Source organism: Montipora capricornis, chromosome 3, assembly GCF_036669925.1.
Source record: "Montipora capricornis isolate CH-2021 chromosome 3, ASM3666992v2, whole genome shotgun sequence".
In the NCBI taxonomy this organism is placed as follows: domain Eukaryota; kingdom Metazoa; phylum Cnidaria; class Anthozoa; order Scleractinia; family Acroporidae; genus Montipora; species Montipora capricornis.
This window is the reverse complement of record NC_090885.1, coordinates 57,218,967-57,240,381: the sequence shown is the minus strand read 5'-3', so window position 1 is coordinate 57,240,381 and position 21,415 is coordinate 57,218,967. Positions and strand designations below refer to the sequence as shown.

Genomic DNA, 21,415 nt, shown 5'->3' with positions numbered 1-21,415 from the left:
AGATAAGTTGCGCAGGACGAGAGCTGGATGTAATAAATCAAAAACTCGAGCGTCGTGCATCATCGGGGTATCCAGACGCCGCGAAACAGATGAAAGCACGACGATGCAGGCTGTGTGCGCTTTTATTGTTAATGTTTTGATAGAGTTAACCTTTTTTTTTTTTGTCGTCTTTGTCAGTTATCAATAAGTTTGAGCGTCCCATTTGCAGTGTTTCAGTTTTCTTGAAACAAAAGTAACCTGGAATAACAGAAAAACTCCTGAATATTTCAACATCAGTCTCGAACCTCTACGTAAGCGGAAGAGATGCACGTGGGCGGAAGTAATTCGGATTAATAAATAACGGTCTTGGATAAGAGATAGTTATATTCGAGATAAGATTGTCGAGTAAACAAATTTTACTTGGACAGATGGCAGAGAGGTTTTTTGTAATACTGCACGATTAAACTTTTCTTGAAACAACTACAAAATGACTGGACGCACATGCATCGAAGTGTTCGGACACATAATCTTTAGTTTTACACGTAGTGTATCCGAACAATACAGCCCAAAGGATTCTGAATATAGTCAAGAAACTCTAGAATACAGCCTTTTGCAGAATACAGGCCGAGAATGGTACGCTCAACCAGTGGACAAGATTATTTATCAGGAATACAGCAACAAAGAAGGGACTGTGGATGATTTTTTACCAGCATCCTGTAGAGTTAAGGCGGTCTTTTTAGACGCTTGTTCCCCCACAAATATCGCAGAACAAAACGAAAACCAGGAAGCGGATCTCCATCGAGCAATGTCCTGGAAGCAGCTTAGACCATCCGCTTTGCGAACAGTCTGTAAGGCAACGGTCATCGGTGCTTCAATTTCGCTTCTCTCAGCCATCGCTATTGGTATGTTGTTCACAATGGTCTCTTATCTTGTCTATAAAACTTACCTCAACTGTTATTTTCAACCAAAGAACTCAATTTCGCTAAAGTTACAGTGGATGCAGGTTGTTTATCATTCCATCTTTTGCATTTTTTGGATATTTGGGTGTTTGTACTTGCTCTGGTTCTGTTCCGTCCATATCAACTGTCAGGAGTCAAGACAAAACTCTTTCTATGTTGCATGTTCCTGTTTTTCTTGGAGTCACTGTATCGAGTAACTTTACAAGCCCTGGGAATCCTATCTTTCTCGCTTTCCGACGAACAAGCCATCCCTAATGACATTCTCTTTATCATGGGTATTTTTGGCCACAACTATTTGTTAACAAATCATCTCTGCCTTCACTCAAGGCGACAAAAACGCACTGTTTTCATGCTTTTTTCCGCCATTTATTGTTTGCCTTTTACAGCGGGTATCATCATTTCTGCATATATTTATCCTGCGTATAAGAAACAAAACGAAAACGGCAAACTGATAATCGCTCTATTTTCTCCGCTCATTGGGGTGGTTTTCAAGACAACATCACGTATTTGTGTTCAGAGACTTTGGAGAATAACACATCCAGCTTATTCTTACGTTATGATGGCGCCCTTGTACGGTGCCTCAGCGGTCACATTCCGGGTTCTGCAGGTGGATCTGGGCAACTTAAAAGACATCGCTTATCTTGGAATAATTCACGGCGCTGCCGAAGTCATAGAACGAAGCACTGTTGTTGTCATCGATCACATATGCCAACGCATCTTGAAACGAGCCTCAGCTCCTTGGGGGCGTTACAGAACTCCGCGTACCGAGAGAATAACAGCGGATATCGCTATTATGAGCATGCTCTATGAGTCCTCCGCAATTGTCTCTATCAATGGATTCTTCCATTTGTATCAATTCATTTATGAGAACACCTCCTTCTGGTTATTGTTGGTATCTTTTGCCAAGTTGACTGCAGTGCCATTAGTGATCGAGTGGCTTTTCACAAGTATATCCTTGGCGATCGAAACGCGATATCAGAATTTGGCCGTCACGGCAGTTTGGAGAAAGGAATGGAGAAGACACATTCTAGTTGCTGTGTTGAACGTTTTACCATTGGCCGCTTGGGCGAGTCCACATTTTCTCACTGTTGTCCAGGCGCGATTTAAGGATTCTTTGCATCAAGGTTCTTGCAAAATGCTATTTTCTTAAGATAATCATGATCGACTTGTATTAGGAACGACGGATGGTTAATCTTTAAGTAGCTAAATGAAGACAGATATGTATTTATCGATGATGCCTGGAATATAAAAAAATTCCGAGGGTTACTAACATAAGTTAAACCTAGCGCTGTAACTTTGCAAAATTAGCTCGGATACGGCTGCAGTCCTGTAACCTAGGAGACACGTGGAAGCTGCCATCCCCTCAGTCCGGATTTCAGTCCTAGCATGCAGTGCGTGGGGTGAACTATCATCGCCTGACTCGAATCACTCTACTTCAATGGCCTGACTGTCACTAGTCTTCTGTAGCTCTTCGGTGATCCATGGCTATTGACACCAACTGTGACAAAGAAAATCGAGTAGCTCATTGCAGCTAATATCTCTGGACCCTCAATTTCCCAGCGATCTGACCATTATTACACAAACACCTTATAACTAAATGAATCAAGGGCTTAATTGCTCAAGAAAATGTGATGTTGTGTTGACTGAGAGTCGAATTCGATCTCAAGAAGGACCATGTAGGTTTCCTTTATCGCCACCATTTAATTTAAAAATGAAAAGATAAAGTTCGGGCCCAGAGCAATTGGCCAGTGGTCACGTGAGACCACCAGAAAGACATGTCAATGAAGGTCTAACCCATTTGCAATCCTCATTGCAAAGGCAGATTTTTCTCTTGAGTTACTTGAAGATCGCGAGTACTGGTCAGATCACTAATGGGGCTGCAGTCTTTTTTAGGAGATTTTGATTGTTTCTTTTCCTCGTTTGGGCGTTTAGTATTGAAAGAATTCGAATATTTATTTTAATTTCTTGGGTTTTGATTTGGGTGCTAAATACATTGTAGAGGACTTTTTGTCTTGTTGTATTCTATTTTTAGACGGACTGGGCACGAGAAGTTAGAATCTTGCGCAATTGTTGATTCGCCTGCTTCGCCCGTGTGTAATAAGTGTCAAGTAGTAGATCAAGGCCAACACTTTTTATTCCAATATTGATTGTCACGGGTCAACAAGAAACAGGTCGCCAACAATGTTGAAATATTTAGCCGAATACGATTAATGAGTATTTATATCGCCTATTCCCGTCTCCTGTCTTTAGAGACAGACGTAGGCGGCAGCTCAGTCGGTCAGTGCGCGGACTTCTGAGATGGACGAGTCGTCAGTTGAATCTCCGTCTCATTCGATCGACGTCACACTCTGTTTCGACTTTGCTTTGATCCATGTATCTCTAGCTTTAAATACCCGTAAAACAGAGCATTGACGGAAGAAGGGGAGTAAAAGGTGCGCATCAAGGGCCACAAGTTTAACAGTAACTCTTGTTCACTGTCACACGTTACCCTCGTGAAATAAGGACCTTTACCTTAGCCTTATCTGTCTCACCGAGATATCTAATTCCAAACGTTATACGTTACTAACCAAGTTTGGAGTACTTGATCTCCACTCGTCTGTAGTGCTTTGGTATAATGCTACCAGGATCCTCGTCTAAAAGCAAGAAAGAGATGAGAAATTCTGTTAGGACCTATATTATTTCAATGTGTCCGGCCACGATATTGAAGTGAGAGGCTACATTTCGGAACAATATGCTGTATAACTTGAAAAAACGGTTCCTAAATATCAAGTTTCTAACGACGGAAAAACAGGAATTGTTACAAAATGTTGTAGAAGTGAAGATTTACGCTATTTTTCACTGGCGACTTATGCATAAGCAAGAGCAATACAGGTAGTTAGCTCAGCAGCTTTTTATCATTAACACAGTAGAATCTCAAGTGAAGCTATGATCCTCGCAGTTATGAACGCAGTTTTAGCAATTGCTTGGAGAAGCCGGAAAAATTCAGGACTTCAACGGGGTTTGAACCCGTGACCTCGCGATGCCGGTGCGACGTTTTAACCAACTGAGCTCCTGAAGCCACTGATGTTGGGAGCTGGTCAACTGACCAGAGTGAGGGAACATTTGAACTCACAAATAACTATCTTCCAATATCAGTGGCTTCATAGCTCAGATGGTTAGGGCGTCGCACCGGCATCGCGAGGTCACAGGTTCAAACTCCGTTAATTGAAGTCCTGAATTTTTCAGGCTTCCCTACGCAATTGCTATAATTGCGTTCATAACTGCTACGATCATAGCTTCACTTGATTTCATATCCGCAGTCCAATATATGATTCCTTTCATATATCATTTCTTTCACAGTACCTTCTGGAGGACACTTCGTCACAATCATTAAATGCGTCTGAATGTGTTTCTTGGGCATGCTTCCTTGTGCTTACGCATGTTGTCGCTCTTGTAAACTTGCAGCTGTTTAAAGGAGCAGTGTCACGCTATTTCAGTCAAACTTCGAAACACTAAAATACGTCTTTGCATCAATCGAGACCAAAAAATAATGGTGGATTTTTGTTGCCAATAAGAGTTAAAGTGCACTGAAGCTATTCTTTGGAAGCTATTCTTTGCATCCATGGATGGAGAGGATGGAAATGGATTGAAACTTGTTTTTCAAGTTTGGAGATGGTGTCCACAGAAAGTCGCCAAAAATTAAAGGAGAACTGAAGATAAAAATGAAATATTTTTTCCTTCGCCAAATTTGTCGTGCCTGACTTAGTTAAAGGAAATATTCGAGTATTTGAGGGGTTCCTTACATTTTGACGTTTTTTATGAGGCCAGAAAGATCCGTATTGGTCACTCGATGGAAGTCCGCCATTTTGGCTGTACTATAGCAGGCTTGGGCGCTATGCGTGACGTCATTGCGCTCACTTGCTTGAACGCGGGAAACTTGAAAAATGGTTCATTGCGCTATTGTGGGCTGTTCTAGTAGAACTCTTATCGTTTCCCTCTTTAAAATGAAGTCCTTCTCGAAGAATGGATCATCCGAATTTAGAAGAAAAAACTAGCCAAATATCCAGCCCTGTCACATCTGTTCGGATCATTTTGAACCCTCCTGTTTTGAAGGTGTCTTGGCCACAGCGGTCGATGCGACAATTGCATGTAATTGATGAAATGATGAATAACTTTGCGACTCCATCGATTCCATTTATGCCCAGTGAGTAAGTTATGTTTTCTTTAGTCGGGAGATTTCAGTGGCAAACCAAGCGCCGGAGAAGTGAACCGAAAGGTTGTTTTTGCAAGCAACTGGGACACGTTTTTTCGTGATTGGCATTCGCACTTCAAGCTGGGTTTTATAAACTCGACAACGATCACAAAGATGTTTAATTGAAGTTTGAAAATTCGCAAAACTACGAACAGAGCTTATGTGTTTACATACATGTTGTTCATTAATCGCAGCACTCAGACACGCGATGGCAGTTTACAGCACTTTTCTTTGTAAACACGGTCGAAAAGCTAGAATGCTGCGTTACACAACGAATAGTTTCTCAAATTGAATCGAAATGACAGACAAAACAAAAGCAGCCAACAGAATCTCTTAGTAATCAAGTTGTTTATATTGCCTTTTGAATACAATCAATTCGCCTGAGATTTGTTCATAGCTCCTCTATCTCGCGGCAGCAGATGCATTCCTTTTCTTGCTGTCCCGGTCTCCCAGTTCAAGCAAAAATCACAGCTGCACCAAGTCGTATTTCCCCATCTTGAGTCTTCCCTTTCGGTTGCTTCCTCTTCCTCCGATCCTGAACTTTCTCGCATTGGATCGAAAGAATATGGTTCAAGTTCTGCCATAAACTTACGTGTATTAACGACGAAGAAAGCGGAGTACTATGTTGAGACTTAACGATAACAGAAGATTTCAGTGAAAACCGGCTGCTTGCTTGTGCGCAATGACGTCACAACATGGCGGCTGACATTCCTTTTTTGGAAGTAACCGGAAGAAAAAGCAAACAAAATGGCGGGCGTTCAAATTGGAAAAACAACCAAAGATATTGGGCAAATTCAAGGCCTTTCAAGATGAAAAAGGATTTTTCCTGTTTGTTTAGGTAAAGGAAGTTATATTTCGATAATAATAAGACACAAAAAAATTTGATCTTCTAGCCTTCAGTTCTCCTTTAAATACGAATAGCTCTTTGTGTAATAAATATATGTCATTTCTTGTCAGTGGGTTGTCAGGAATGTTGGGCGTGTGAGCTAAAGTACTAATGTAGATTTTTGCCCAGTTTTGACTTAAAAACAGCAAATTTAGCATAACACCGCCCCTTTAAAGGTCGATAATAACGAGTTCAACCATGCTATACTCTAATCAAATACTGAGCACTGTCATGCCATACCTCGGTTCATGGGTGAGTCTGGTACAGTATTTTCCTCTTCAGGGGGAATTACTGTGGAATCCTTTACGGAATGGTATGCCACCTACAATTATTTCGCAGGAGGAATCTATTGTTAATAAACCCTTCACCTATGTGTAACAAATAGACAACACGTACAGGACGACGATGCAGAGCTTCAAAATGAATGAACGAAAACATCAATGCTAAGTTATTCTTTGAATACCTTAAATTCTTATGACACTGGATCTCTAATACGTTCCATTCATTACTCTTTACAGCAGAGCGGCGTCAAACTACGTCTGATTACCGATTTTATTTTATCTCTCAGATAGTACGCGCGTTGTGATTGGATGGTTTAGTGGAGTAAGGCCGGCAGTAGGCATTACTGCCCGCTAAATTTGAATTTTTGATAAAACATTCTCTGGCGAGAGAGAGAAGATTTATTCGTTTTTTTGGATTTTGAAGCGCAATCGTTGTGGCAGTTAAACCTTCCGCTTGACTTAAACTTGTTCCCTTTCTCGCACTTCTGATTACCTCAGAGATATAGCAAATATCTTACTAACCTCGTTTTCTTGGCCCGTACTGTAAGTTAGGGATCCTCGTTTTTTCCCGTTCAAAACTCGGTCCGTAACCTACAGTACGGACTTCAAACTCAGTTAGTAAGAGGCATGTATTCTCGGCATTGCATATCCGTACTGAATTAAAGGCATCAAAATACCTGGTTTCGTTTTCTTTTACCTGGATTCGGTGCATAACCAATAAAATGCCTTACAATCATGGTACGGAGAATCTCGGGATCGATCGCGGGAGTTGGTCTGTTAATAGATATGCAGGGACTTGTTTCAATACCTGTGCATGATGTTCTTAATTCAGATAATTGACTTTTTTTCAAGTCTTCATTTGAAACGATAGGCTTTGCGTACTTATGCAAACTTTTGGCAATTTGAGATGTGTTTTAGTTATTTTAAATGCGAAAAGGGAAATGTCCGAAAGTTCAGAATTTATCACAATTTAACAAACATATGTGCTATTCAGATCCAACATACGGTCATTTAACAAATCGAATGTGGTTCTGCGTTGTCTGTACTCTTATCGACAACGATATTCGTCATCACAGTGATCAAATGTTGTGGACTAATTCAGAGCGTGACCCAGATCGTGACGCAAAGAAAGAGCAAGCGTTGTCTATAAGTTTCTCGCAATGTGATTGGTTTATTCCCAAATGAGCTTTTCTGATTGGCTATTAGTTGACACGAGCAACGTTGTCTAGGCTCTTACCGACAATAGCAAATTAGCCAACCAGATTGTGAGACTTCAAGCAATTGTGGTTAAAAAAAGGTAATTGTTTAATTTAAAGTTCTTTTCTGAAATCGTTATGATGCTTTACAACAATTTCTGGGAAAGGGGCATTACCAGATTGCCCCGGAATGGTTGCACGCAGTTCACAAATATTTTTAATGACTAGTGGGCTTCCCATATTGTATATCCCCAGAACGTAATGAATGATACAGCTTTCATTTGTGATCTTTTAAAACAGGCCTGTGCCTTGGTTTTTAAACGTCTCACACAAGTCTTGTAATACTGGACCTAAAGTAGGTCACATTTATTTGAAGTGAAGTGTTATGTCCCATAATTGCCCATACCTGTCTCCAAACACCATATTTTCCTCCGGCCAGTCAGATAAAAGCGGCCCACTACGAAAAGAGAAAAAAAGATCGTGAAGTTAAGACAATATTAAGACACCTTCTAACAGCGTTCACCTGGAAAACCGACAGTTTGCTTGTTTGTCGTTAAAGGGGCACTGCCACGCTAAATTTGCTGTCTTTATATCAAAACGGGGTAAAAATCTAAATTAGTACTTTAGCTCACAAGTACAACATTCCTGACAACCCACTGAGAAGATATGTAACGTATTTATGGCACAAAGAGCTATTCGTATTTAATTCGTGGTGACTTTCTGAAGACATCGTCTCTACACTAGCTAGGTTTTTCAAGTTTCAGTCCATTTCCATTCTCTCCATCCTTGGCCGCAAACAATTAACGACTATTCAGGTAAGGTAGATATCCACCACTAGCCACCGACACTGAGGCAAATAGTTGTTTTTATTATATACTAAATATAAATAGCACAAAAAGATGATTTTAAATCATTTATTCCTGCAAAGATAACAACATTTTCGGGCGCAAATTCCGCGCGAATTGCTCGGAGGTGAATATCAAAGGATAACCGGAGTTTGAGTAGCCAATTAGCGAGCGCGTTCAGCGTTATCCAATGACAAAGAATAGCTTCAGTGCACTTCAATGGTTATTGGTAACAAAACTATAGCATTATTTTTTGGTCTTAATTGATGCACTGATGTCACTGCCCCTTTAAACAAAGGCAATGCCATTGAAATGATAGAAATGAATTGTGTAAACTACTGGGATAAAATCGAAAAAAAAGGCAAAAAAGTAAATAACAGGGTTGTTCTTGTTCATCTCTCCTAATAGTAACCCAGGCCAACAGGGCTCAAATTTTCTCAAAAGAACAAGTGCGTAGGAAATTAATAAATGCGACTACGACTAAACCGAAGCTGTGTTGAAGTTAAAACGTAGTCTTCCTGTGGTATTCCAAGTGACACCGCCAAACTAGGGAGCTTCAAAGCACACGAGGTTTTTGAGACGCGGACGGCAACCGGAAGTGAACATTTCGCATGCGAGGAAAGAAATGTGACGGTGACAGTGTCTCCCAGATCTTTTCACTAATCATCTCTAATAGAGAAATGATACTTTGCAATATATAAGTGGTTGTGTGAAAACAAGTGAGGTGCGGGGTTGCGGAAAATTAATTCAGTTTTTAACGAAACGAGGGGAGATACAACGTGCTCTTCAAAGCAGCCGTTTTTTTTGCTATGAGCATAAACATGACGGATGTAACTTCAAGTTAACTTAAGAATATGCGTCACTTGAACAGCGTAGTCTACATGAATTACTGGCCAAACGAGAGCGAGAGTTTCAGCCCTCGTCAACTTCTCTCTCGTTTGGCCAGGGCTTTAGAAAGCACTGTTTGGGAATTCCAACGCCATTCCCTCCAATATAGGAATCAAAAACGGGAAAATAAATCAAGTATATAAAAAAGGATTTATGTCTTCGTTACTGGGATTTTGCGATCCCAGAGTCTTTCATCTCTCCTACCTTCTCGGGGAGATGAAAGACTGTAAATTATACGTATAATCGGTTATGTATGTAGATGACAACAACAAATCGTGAAAAAAAACCTGTAAGTGGCAATCAGACCCAGAACGCTCACATGACCCGCTTAGCAACGACACTGCTTGGGGATTCCATCGCCATTCCTCCCAATACAGTATGAGAACATTCTAACACAAAATCTGTAGCATGGATTTTAAAAGAAATTATTTCTCCATAAAATATGACGTCATGCATAAGGCCCTCCTTTGATACACTTGTCAAAATACCTGTTCCCAGAGAAATGGGACTAGTTGCGCATGCGCCTTCGGATTGAAGCGATGTCAGATTTCCATTGAAAAAGTTAGTTCACACAACCATCCATGCAACCCTTTTCAGGGCTCTTGACTAAAAAGCTTCCTTACCAACCATTATCTTTTTCTGTAGTGAAGTGCCACTCCCCTTAAAAAAAATTCATCGCGGAACGCGGCTTATTATATATACAAAACACGAGTTTAAAAGTCTGAAAGCTCAAACTTCCTGTGCCACTTATTAATTCAGCCGTTTACGCACGCATTGCATTCTTAAACGATTGAGTCTTGGGCGTCATTTTGTCCTAGATCCAGCTCTCTGAAGACTTCACATTAGTAATGGCGGACAATCAATTTAAAGTGAAGGAACTAATGAAATTCCAGTTAAAATAAACTGGTGTACACGTCTTTTTTAAATCAGGGCTTAAAACGTGCGTCACTTGGTGTTTAGTTAACACAGTTTTAAAATCAAAAGGAAAAGAAGAATTGATTTTCTGGTCATAGAAGGACTTTAAAGAACTTCTGTTTGTGGACGGGGAGGGAAATGTGTCTTGGGTTCGAATTCCGGACTCAACCTCGTATGGTGCCGGCGTGCAGACCTTGAGCTTGAACGCTCAAGTTCAAACACACCGTTTGCTCGAAGACTACCTCATATGTGGGTTGAGTTCGTGAATCTTGATTCTGTTCCGAAAGGTTTTTCTCCAGGTAATCCGATTTTTCCCTCTCCTCAAAAACCAACATTTGATTTGATTGAGATAATTTGGTTTTTTTTGTATTCCAGCTTAGTACACCAGTACCAAATGACTTACCTCTTAAATGAAGATTATTATTACGTCCAATGAAAAATGTATCCACGTCTTTCACTAGCTCCGTCTTCGGTCAAACCACTGACACTTTTATTGATGTTCACACCTCGTTATTAAAACCGAAATTTCAAGAAGAGAATGACAAGATGCGTTTTTTATAGGTGGGCTAAAGTCACTGGCGTTCACGTAAGGCTTAGCTTACATTTGATTGAAATGGTTGTATCTAAGCTTTCTCTTTCTTTCATAAAGTACACCGTATAACGCAGCGTCTTATCGGGTTTACGCCTGGTCTTGATGATATATGCATAGACATACCCAAGCGCAGAAAACAATTTGATGATAAAAAACCAGGAAGGCTTGATGCTCATGTTTCTTAACGCTTACGCGAATCGCGAAAACTCAACTAAGGCTAAACGCATAGGACGGAAAAAAAACGAACGCCTTGCTCGCGCAGCGGACGAGGTCGTTTGCGCGCGTCAAAATATCGGCGGCAAGCCATGATACGAACAGAGAAGCCGCAAAGAAAAGAGGAAGGAAAGTCTTTCAATTTTCTTGGGGCTTCGACGATTTCTACGCGCGACTTTACCACGATAATAGACTCTCCGTTGTTAGAATTTGCTTTGGAGGCAAATCCATTCCTCCAGGCTAATTTATCCTGAGCTCACGCTGGTCTATATTGGGCCTATGAAATTGAAGCATTCATGCAGTGTGCACACTTTCTGCCCATTTCTAAGTACCAGGCTTTCCTTTGTGTCCAGGTGAAACCTTGAAGGTTTAGCTGTTCTTTGAAGGGAGCCTCCACTCTTGCAGTGTTAAAACAGTGTTTATATGAAGAAAAGTGAATTTAAATTCGCTTATTTTCACTTTCAAATTTCGCGGGCGCAGCCATTTTGAATAATTGTGACGTGTTACGGTTGCCCTATTGCTCTTACACAAAGAGCGTTTGTCTAATAACAATAGCGCAACCGTAACGCGTCACACTTATTCAAGATGGCGGCGCCCGCAAAATTTGAAAACAAAAATAGGCAATTATAAACCTTATTTATTTCGGATACACACAATTTCTTTGAAAATACTTTAGACTGACTTGACTGTAACGGTTATTTCCTGTGATTTAAAGTTATTTTTTTGTCGAAGTGGAGGTTCCCTTTACAGTCAAACTCAAGATATGATGGAGAGGTTCTCTCCATCATCCAAGTGTTTGCGAATCTTCTTCACTCAGTCTAAAGAGCTGTCTCCTATCTTCCAACCGGATTTTCTACCGTGCTCGTACACTTGTCTTAAAACGTTTTTGAACTCCCCTCTGGCTGATAACTCTTCGTATTTTCTGTAAAGTTGTAAAGCTGTGTTGGCATCTTCAGTGCTGTCATGAGTTTCCGACTGAATTGTCAAACCTGAAACAATTGAATTGTCATTAAAATAACGAAGACAACCTTATTACCGTAGAGTTAACCATTTATGATGATGATTAACAGGCCTTTTTTCTTTTGTTTTGCTCATCCAGTCAGATAAATCCAAGGATTAATTTAGGTCACCCCCTTTTTTTTTTTTTTGTTTAGCTTCGAATGCGTTTCCTGATACTGGATCGGTCGGTCGGATTGAAAAAAAATTTACAAGCAATCCAAAATCAATATGGCGGAAAAGTTGGTTGATGTTATTGTAAAATTAAGACAACATGGCAAAAAGGATAAACCACTTAAACTCCTATGCGACATGAAAATGGTTTAACTACGTCGTTACTTTTTTTTTTTTTTTTTAAATAGCAACAATTTGTCGCTCGGACGACGCTAAACGGAGAAAAAAAGAGGATGGCCTTAAAAGGAAACTGTGGTGCTGGGTCGGTAGGGAGTAAGACAAAAAAAAGGGAAATGATAGAGGTAAATTAATTAAAACCCTCTGAACCCCAGGAGTGATCGGTTTGTAAATTCTTCTCACAAACTCAACGAAATGTCATTCAGACTGGTATTGAGAATGAAGATGATTATCTGCTTAAGAGGTGTGATCTTGATATAGTACCAAATTCTCATGACTACCCAACAAAGAACTTTACGGTACTAGTTGGGAGGATCAACGTTTCGATCGTGCGAATGAAAGGGTTATTTAACCACCGTAACCGCAGCTGACGTTTCCACAGTTAGCCCTTCTTCAGAGGGAATGAACGCTGGAAACTTCAAGTCAAAGATATTTCATGCCATGATTAATTTATCTTCATTGACTCATTTGATAAAACCAAGCTTTTGTTAGTCAGTTAGAGGGAAACGACGGCCGGAAATACGTCTGCGTTCGCAGGCTAATAATCTGTTGGACGGTCAATAATTCTATAAGTCAGTCAGTCAATCTCACTCAGACAGTGACTCGCTCGGTCAAAGAATACGGCACAGAGCGCCCGGTGTTTTGATGCATTTATCAGGAGATGGTCGGCGTAGGTCGATTAGTTGGAAAGGTTTTTGACCAAATAAGACCACCAAAACAAAACACAAAAAGAAGTCAGGCTATTTTCCGGGTTCTGGAGAAGACTCACAAATAGTCCGTCCGTCAGTCGTTCGATCAGATCCACAGTCGGTTAGTTTAATTTTAGTACAGAGTTAGACGGTCCGGTGGTCAGCGGAATGACGATTCGGCCTACCACTCAATATTCACCTTGGAGACGCACCTCTAAGAACAAACGATGAAGCCATTGGTAACATGCAGACATAAAAGGCAAATAAAAACATTCTAGTCGCTTTACCTAAGAAATACCAAGCAAGAAATCGAAGTGAGATGTAACGCTGTCGGGGAAGATGAAACAGCTCAACGGTATCAAATACTTGTTCTTTTGGTACCTGGAAAAACAAAGGTGGATTACAAAATAGAGTCATGGAGGAAAAAAAAGTTTGTTTGAAGCGCGGGCTGTAGACGAAAGATTGAAACTGATACCCCTACTTATCAGCACAATTAAAGCATTTGTCTCTTAAAGACACCTGAAAAAGAGCAACTGGTGATACAGCTTTCTCTGTGGCCGCGCCAGCGCTTTGGAATACTTTACTACCTTCCCTTAGGGCAGAGGACAATATGAACATCTTAAAGAGAGAGCTGAAAACTCTTTAATTTGACATATATTTTTATAGACGCTAGTATTATTATATTTCTGCTTTTCCCTTTAATATATACGATATAAATAATGTACATATATACATATTTTAAGCAATTGTCTCTTATAGACACCAGAAAAATCCAGGTGGCCTCAACTGGATTCGAACCCATGACCTCTGCCATGCTGGTGCAAACCCCAACCGCGGAGCCTGGGCTTCGCTTGCCAAGTTTTTTCGCCACGTTCCTTTTCGTCCAACACCAACTGCGGAGCCTGGTCGAAGGCTATACCAGAGCTATGAAGCCCGGCACACAGTTGAGAGCAAGTCAATTTGTTGGGCTCATATGTTCCCGGCCGTGATAGGGCTAATGGAAGTAATGGTTTTTGAGGTGCGGGTTATAGACGAAAGATGGCGGAAAGAGATGCTCGCACTCAAGTTATCACGACGATTTTCATATAGACACCCGAAATATTCAGGCGAATTCAACGGGATAGTGTCATGTCAACCATAACCTTAATTTAACTCTTTAACAGATGCTTAATAGACCACTTTCATAACTGGTGGCTGACCAATTATTCTCTTTAATATATTAGTGTCAATCGGACCTACTGGTGAAACAAATATTCAATCCCACCCTTCGCACAGCGTGCCAAGCGCAAAATCAACACAACTACACACGCAGAGTGTAAATTAATCGTGCCGGGTACCTGATGGACATCTAGTCCCAAACCAGCGCGAGTCTTTGGAACAAAATCGTGAAGAGTCAAGCTCAGGACATCGCCTCCTGTTTGCTAAAAGCATTCAAGAGGCAGTGTGGCCAATTGGTCAGTGCGCTTTCCTTGAGACCCGGCGATCCCGGGTTCAACACCCGTCACTGGTTGAATTTGACTCTGGTTGTCCCAGGTTTAACTTCCGGTCAAATAAATCGCAGGGATGGGAGGCATGGTTCACAACCAATGCGCCAGCCTGAATCCCCACAGTGTTCAGCGCAGGGTATTTTGAGACGGTCACCCATCCAGGCATGAGTCACGTCCAACAGAACTTAACGTCGTGACCGTACATTCTAGAAAGGCATTTTAAGAATTAAAACATAAGAACATTTTATTTCGGCTGCCATGATGAAAGTGGTACATAGGGTGTCTTTTCACCCAAATTGTTTGAATAAGAAAAGAGTTCAAGGGTTCAAGCGTACACAAGCACTAAAAAACCAGGAAGAGGCAATGCGTTTTCCTTTAATGATCATTACGTACCAGAATATTTATTACTCTGAAATCCGTGACCAACAAACTTGACTTTTCTAGCGACCAAAGCTCGCAGCTTGCGGTAAGTCGTTTTCAAGGTAGTAAGATGCTTGGAGGACATTGTGGCGTCTAAATCTCCTGGTTTTATACCAGAGAATTTGGTGAGGTAATCAACAACCTGGAAAAAACAGAAACCAAAGCTGGACGAAAATGATAATAGTTATAATTAGATTGATGTAATCCACCCGCTCTGGAAAGGGGCTTTTTAGAGACTGCATTGCCGTTTTTATACTATAGAGACGCATTAATCTTCTAGACGAACTATCTTTCATTGTGCTTCTTCAACAACGTAGAACGGAAGATCATTCGTCCAGACGGATTATGCGTCCTGTGACCGTCTTTATACTAGATACGCACAACCAGACAAATTTAAAGTAATTCCATTCCGTTTTATTATTCATTAGCCGTTCAGGTGGAACATTTTTCATTCTCACGGCTTCTGCGATCTGCCTTGTCATCGAGTCATTTCTGTATGACCCCGTAACTTTGATATTAAATACTTGTCTTTCTTCTTCGTGTTTCTCTCTGCAGTGTCTCCACAGCACCGATCCTTCTTTTCTCCCCTCCAGGAGTTTTAGATGTTCTTTTCCACGAGTATATGCATTTCTGGCGGTTTCTCCTACATATATATCTCCACATTTTTCACACTCTATCTCGTATGTGACATTATTCGTGTCACAGGCGTTCTTCCCATCCCCTCCCGTGCACACCAAGCAATCTTCTCTGTCACACGACGTATGTCTTAGGGGTCGGATCTTTGTAGCAGTCTCTTTAGTGACGTGCCTGCTTGTTCGACTATCTTAATCTTGAAACCTTGTCTTTTCACTTCGTTCTGCATCCTGTTCTTTAGTTCAGAGTTGGGTGTGACAGGTTCAACTTTACTAAACTCCGAGCGACTGAGCTTCCTTTTAATAAAAGAGTGCACCTTCCTGGCCCCGTTGAGGAAAATACTGAATTAAAGCTCCAGGCATTAAAAACTAGACTGATTGAAACGGTGGGAGAGTATAAACGTAAAAATGGTAGAAAAAGCCTGCAAAACCTCCAAAAAAAAGAAGAGAGTGGTCTGAAAACGTTGAAAGAGAAGAGACGCACTGGCGAGGTTGTGGTTTTTCAAACAGATAAGTCCGGACGGTTCTCGCTTGATACCACTGAAAATTACAAGAGGTCATGCGAGGAGCATATCCAGAACGATACCATCATAACGGCAGGCCAGTATAAAAAGTTAGAACAAGAGATGAATGCCCATTCTGTTATGTGGACACGAATACTGCAAGCTGGGAAAGACAATGGAAACGAGGGCCGGATCAGGAATAATATGGTCAGCTGTAACGATCCTCTCCCGCCATTGTATACTCTCAGGAAAGATCATAAGAAGTGTAATGACCCTGAAACTGGTCCACCCTCTAGGCCGGTGTGCGGAGCTGAGTCATCTTTCAACCAGAGAATGTGGCATCTGATGTCAATGATCCTCAAGAGAATAGAAGAGAGAGAATATAGTATCCGCATGAGCACCGAAGAAATGATGGCAGAGATAAAGAGAGTGAATGACGAAGGCTGCGACGAAGACGTAATAATTGGGTCAGCGGATGTAAAAGCATTGTACCCCAGCCTTGACATAGACTTCACTATTGAGAAGATTTGCGAGATATTCTATGGCTGCGATACTACTTTTGAGTGCATAGATTATGACGAGTTAGGGTTCTACCTTGCACTTAACGTAGACCAGAGCAGGATCACTAGCCTCGGTTTGGAGAGTGTATGCCCCAAGAGAAGGTCAGAACGTGGAAGGCCACCCACCATGACAGGAAGTGGAACTCAAGACGTAAAGGAGACGAGGTTTGCACCATGGGTAAGACCTAATGGAGTACCCAATTACAGAGAAAAGAGGAGAATGTTAACCGAAGCTCTCAGTGTGGCCCTTAAGTTCATCATGAAACATCACGTTTACACATTTAACAATGAGATGAGATTACAACAAGAGGGTGGACCAATTGGTTTAGAGCTGACAGGTGTCATAGCCCAGGTGTTTATGGTTTGGTGGGATAGGCAACTGAAGAGTTAACTGACATGCCTAGGAGTAAGAATGTACAAAAGATACGTTGACGACATTAACATAGTGGTAGCGGCGGCAAAACCCCAAATGAGCTGTGAGAATGGTGAAATTGTTAGTAGACATGAATCCCAAAGTAGTACCGGCGTCCCTGTAGACAAGAGAACAATGTTGCTTATACAAGAAATAGGGAATAGTATTCACCCATCCATACATATAGTGGTTGATTGTCCGTCTGAACACCAAGACGGAAAAATCCCCATACTCGATTTAAAGGTTTGGATAGAAGAAAGCAACCCTGAACAAAATGTCTCTGGTAGCCGCGTCATCTTACATGAGTTCTACTCGAAAGATGTGTCAACTAAATCAGTCATTAACGCTAGATCAGCCATGCCGTGGGCAACAAAAAGAACAGTGCTTACTAAGGAGCTCCTACGCGTATTGCTCAACTGCAGCGAGCTTTTGCCTCGAAAAGTTGTTAACAACCATGCCAATGACCTAATGCGTAAGATGCAGTACCCGGGGTATAGTAAGAAATTTAGACATGAAGTACTATCAGCGGTTAAGGCGTACAACAAGATTAACGATAACGATAAGAGAGGAATAAGACCCATGTACAGACCCAGAGAGTGGAAGAGAGAAGAGCGGGAGGAAGAGAAAAAGAGAAAGCGAAGAGAGTGGTATACAAAAGGAGGCTATGACTATGTCATATTCATCCCTGTCACACCCAACTCTGAACTAAAGAGCAGGATGCAGAACGAAGTGAAAAGACAAGGTTTCAAGATTAAGATAGTCGAACAAGCAGGCACGTCACTAAAGAGACTGCTACAAAGATCCGACCCCCTAAGACATACGTGTGTGACAGAGAAGATTGCTTGGTGTGCACGGGAGGGGATGGGAAGAACGCCTGTGACACGAATAATGTCACATACGAGATAGAGTGTGAAAAATGTGGAGATATATATGTAGGAGAAACCGCCAGAAATGCATATACTCGTGGAAAAGAACATCTAAAACTCCTGGAGGGGAGAAAAGAAGGATCGGTGCTGTGGAGACACTGCAGAGAGAAACACGAAGAAGAAAGACAAGTATTTAATATCAAAGTTACGGGATCATACAGAAATGACTCGATGACAAGGCAGATCGCAGAAGCCGTGGGAATGAAAAATGTTCCACCTGAACGGCTAATGAATAATAAAACGGAATGGAATTACTTTAAAATCCCAAGGGTCGTAGTAGACAAAGACTGACTCCACCTTTTTAGCTGTTGGTTTTTAGAGTAATCTTTTAACAAAGGCATTGAAGAGGCTCGACATAGAGCGAAATTAATCTGCCAAAACTTTTTTGATACTTCTTCTTTTTACCGAAGTTTTAAAGAACATTTTAAAAGAAATTTTAGAAGATCTTCACAGGAGCCAAGAGTTTGGAGTGTCGAAGAGATAAACACAAGGTTAAAACATGGTTTCGTTGACAAAATCCTTCCTGACATCAGCGCATAAAATTAGTAGAAAGGGAAGCGCGAGTAGTCCGGACAAATATACGCCATTCAAAGACCGATTCAGAAAGACTCCTATTTATTTTAACTGGAATTATACAATTTAATAGTCCGCCATTACTAACTTTAAAATCTTGAGAGGCCGAGAAAAAATGACGTCAAAGACTCACTAGTTTAAGAATGCTAAGCGTGTGTACGCGGCTGAATTAAAATGCAGCAAGGTAGTTTAGGGCTTTCAGACTTGGAATTCGTGTTTTGCATATTGCTGGTTTTCATTCACGTGATCAACAGCCATGTTTTTCGACGAAAACAAAAGGAAGCATTTGCATAATAAAAGAGTTAAATTCCCGGAGGATTTGGTCGGAGCACCAACATGGCCGCCTTTTCTTTGTTTAGGGCACCAACATGGCGTTCGTGACGTCATGTGAAAACCGAGAATATAATAGATGCATTTACACTCTAAAATTTAAGCTAGTGAGTTTTGAGGTGAATAATGACGGACCGTGAAATCCAAAACTTACACTCAAAGTAAACAGCTTTTGGATAAAAATCAAAGCTCAAAATTTTGCCAATCAGGTGTTAAGTTCCTTGTTGATGTCACTGTCGTAGATTTCAAGGTCCCTCAACTATCAGGGAAGAGGGCGAACTAAAGATAGATTGTAAACTCTCCAGTGTAGTTCCTTTTATCAACATTTTTTCTCTTTTCTCTAGCCAAGGACAAGTCTGTTCTCCGATACAAACTAACCTGTTCAGTCGTTGAAATATAATCATCTATAAATGGCACACCAGCCAATGGCCCGTTACTGAAGAACAGAGATAAAATAAATTAGCTGTGTAAAACTCATGGGTACACGCGCTGTAGTGCCCCTTTTAAGGACGGTGCCTAATATTGTTATTGCGCATACGTTCGGCGCATCTCGAGACATTCGGCTTTCCTATGGGTGGCACTTATTATTACCGGAATATTTTTGCGCGGTTCAAAACTATGGGGAGAAAAGAAGAACTTAGCAAGTGCCCTTGGTATCCAAAAAGAAAATTAGGGGTAACCACGCATTTTTCTCAAGTAAGCTTCTCAAGTAAGCTTCAATTTGGAAAAGAACGCCAACATTGCTTTGTATTTTAAAGCTTTTTGCAAATATTGTTGATTAATTATCTTCGAAAATGCGTGGTTACGTTACCCCCAATTTTCTTGTTGGATTTCAATAGCACTTGTTAAAATCTGCTTTTCCCGCATATTCAGTAAACCGCGCAAAAATACCTTTGAATTATTAGTCCAAAGTCGTTTTCGCATAAATTCTCGGGAATAGCCCTTTTCACGGTTAGTTTTTCTCATTTGCATTACAATGTAATCTAACGTGGGTGCAAGGCAATTTCGCGTTAAAACTACAAAATAGTCCGAAATTGCCTCACATACATGGTAGATTACAATGTAATGCAAATGAGAGAAACTAACCGTGAAAAGGGCTATTCTTTGCACTTTTGTCCAGAAATGACTCTAATTAGATGCACGCCCAAGTATGACATCCATCGCGCAGTGTCCCTTTAAGGCTTAGGCTTTGCTTCCTTTGGGGGAGGGGGGGGGGGGTTCGGATTACTTTTGGTGAGGGTAAATGTAGCTGGTTATGTTTACTTGATAAGCAGCCTTTGGGGGACACTGTGACATAAATTGTCTGTATTCCGAGACACGAGTGATGTTGAAGAAAGAGGACACTTCGTGATGCTTATTTAGATCTAAATCTCATTACGGTCAATCCTGGACATATCGAGGAGTTCCGCCAAAAAAAAAAAAAACACTTCGTCTCCAAAAATCATGCAAGAGCTAAAATGTTTCAGTGGAATAATCCAAATTATTCTCATTGAGCAAAGCAAAACCCTGTATCACGAGCGACCACGTTTACAGCAATTTATTTTAGAAATGTCCGTCTATTCCTCGGTCTCTGTTCGCATCGCTTTTTATCGCTTCGATCTCTGAAAGCGCTGTAACATGACCTGCTTTGACCTGCCTCTCATGGAAAGGGTGAGAACGGAATTTGCATAATCCTACCCCCGCACAACTGAAACACGTGCTACGCTCATCTGACTGGGTTTTATTGTAGACCGCGTTCCATCGCTTCTTATTTCAGCTTCCTCCTGAAGGAATCAAAAGAAAATGATGACAGTGAGTAACAACTTCCGTTCGATTGAGGTGTGAATTTTTGCTTAACATTGCCATGAATGAAAAAGCTAACACAAAATAAAACAGAGGCAAACAAACTAAACTCAGACTTTGTAACCATCTCCAATATGCAGTGGCCAAGTTGAAAGCCTCAGCCTCTCTCATTCTTTTAAATATCTATTTTCCCTCAATTTTCTTTCTCGTAATACATAATCCTAATCAGTCGAAATTATCAAAGTGTGAAATAAAGATTCATTAATTCAAACTGATGTTGATGTCGTTGAAAGTAGACACTTCTTTTGCTTTTTTGTCATGACTAGCTTAAAGCAAAGTTTGACGACCAATAAGAATTATCTCCCCTGCCCCCCCCCCCCCCCCCCGATCGCTTACACCTTGTTCAAGATACGCTGTAACACTAAAACCTCGAGTTCCACTGATGTACAGGTAGATAAAGAGAAATCGTCGAGAGTAAAGAGAGACTAAGTAAGGCTGTAAAGACCCAGAAGAAACCATTGGGTACCTGATTCAGTGTAACAAACTCGGCGTCCAATCCAACGAGGTCCCCTTCGCTAGGCAGTTCATCCGTCCCCAGGGGTGTGAACTCCCGGGATATACTTCCCCTCCTTACAAGGGAAACATCTTGATAAAGTACGCTGTCATCGATTCTTTGACTGACTGTTCAAGCAAAGGAAAATAATGGCATCTAATAAGTTATAGTATTAGCATGAAAGTTATTAGTTTGGGGCATGAAAGTGATTCCTCA

At 41.0% G+C, this 21,415-nt stretch overlaps 3 pseudogenes; 1 reads left to right on the top strand and 2 right to left on the bottom strand.

Moving 5' to 3' along the window:
• Positions 1 to 9,628, bottom strand: part of LOC138040632 (PAN2-PAN3 deadenylation complex catalytic subunit PAN2-like) — an 89,030-nt pseudogene extending 79,402 nt beyond the window's left edge.
• Positions 467 to 2,088, top strand: LOC138042497 (uncharacterized; annotated as a pseudogene).
• A 2,146-nt stretch (positions 9,629 to 11,774) lies between the features above and the next one.
• The window catches only part of LOC138040631 (PAN2-PAN3 deadenylation complex catalytic subunit PAN2-like), a 110,681-nt pseudogene continuing 101,040 nt past the window's right edge, over positions 11,775 to 21,415 (bottom strand).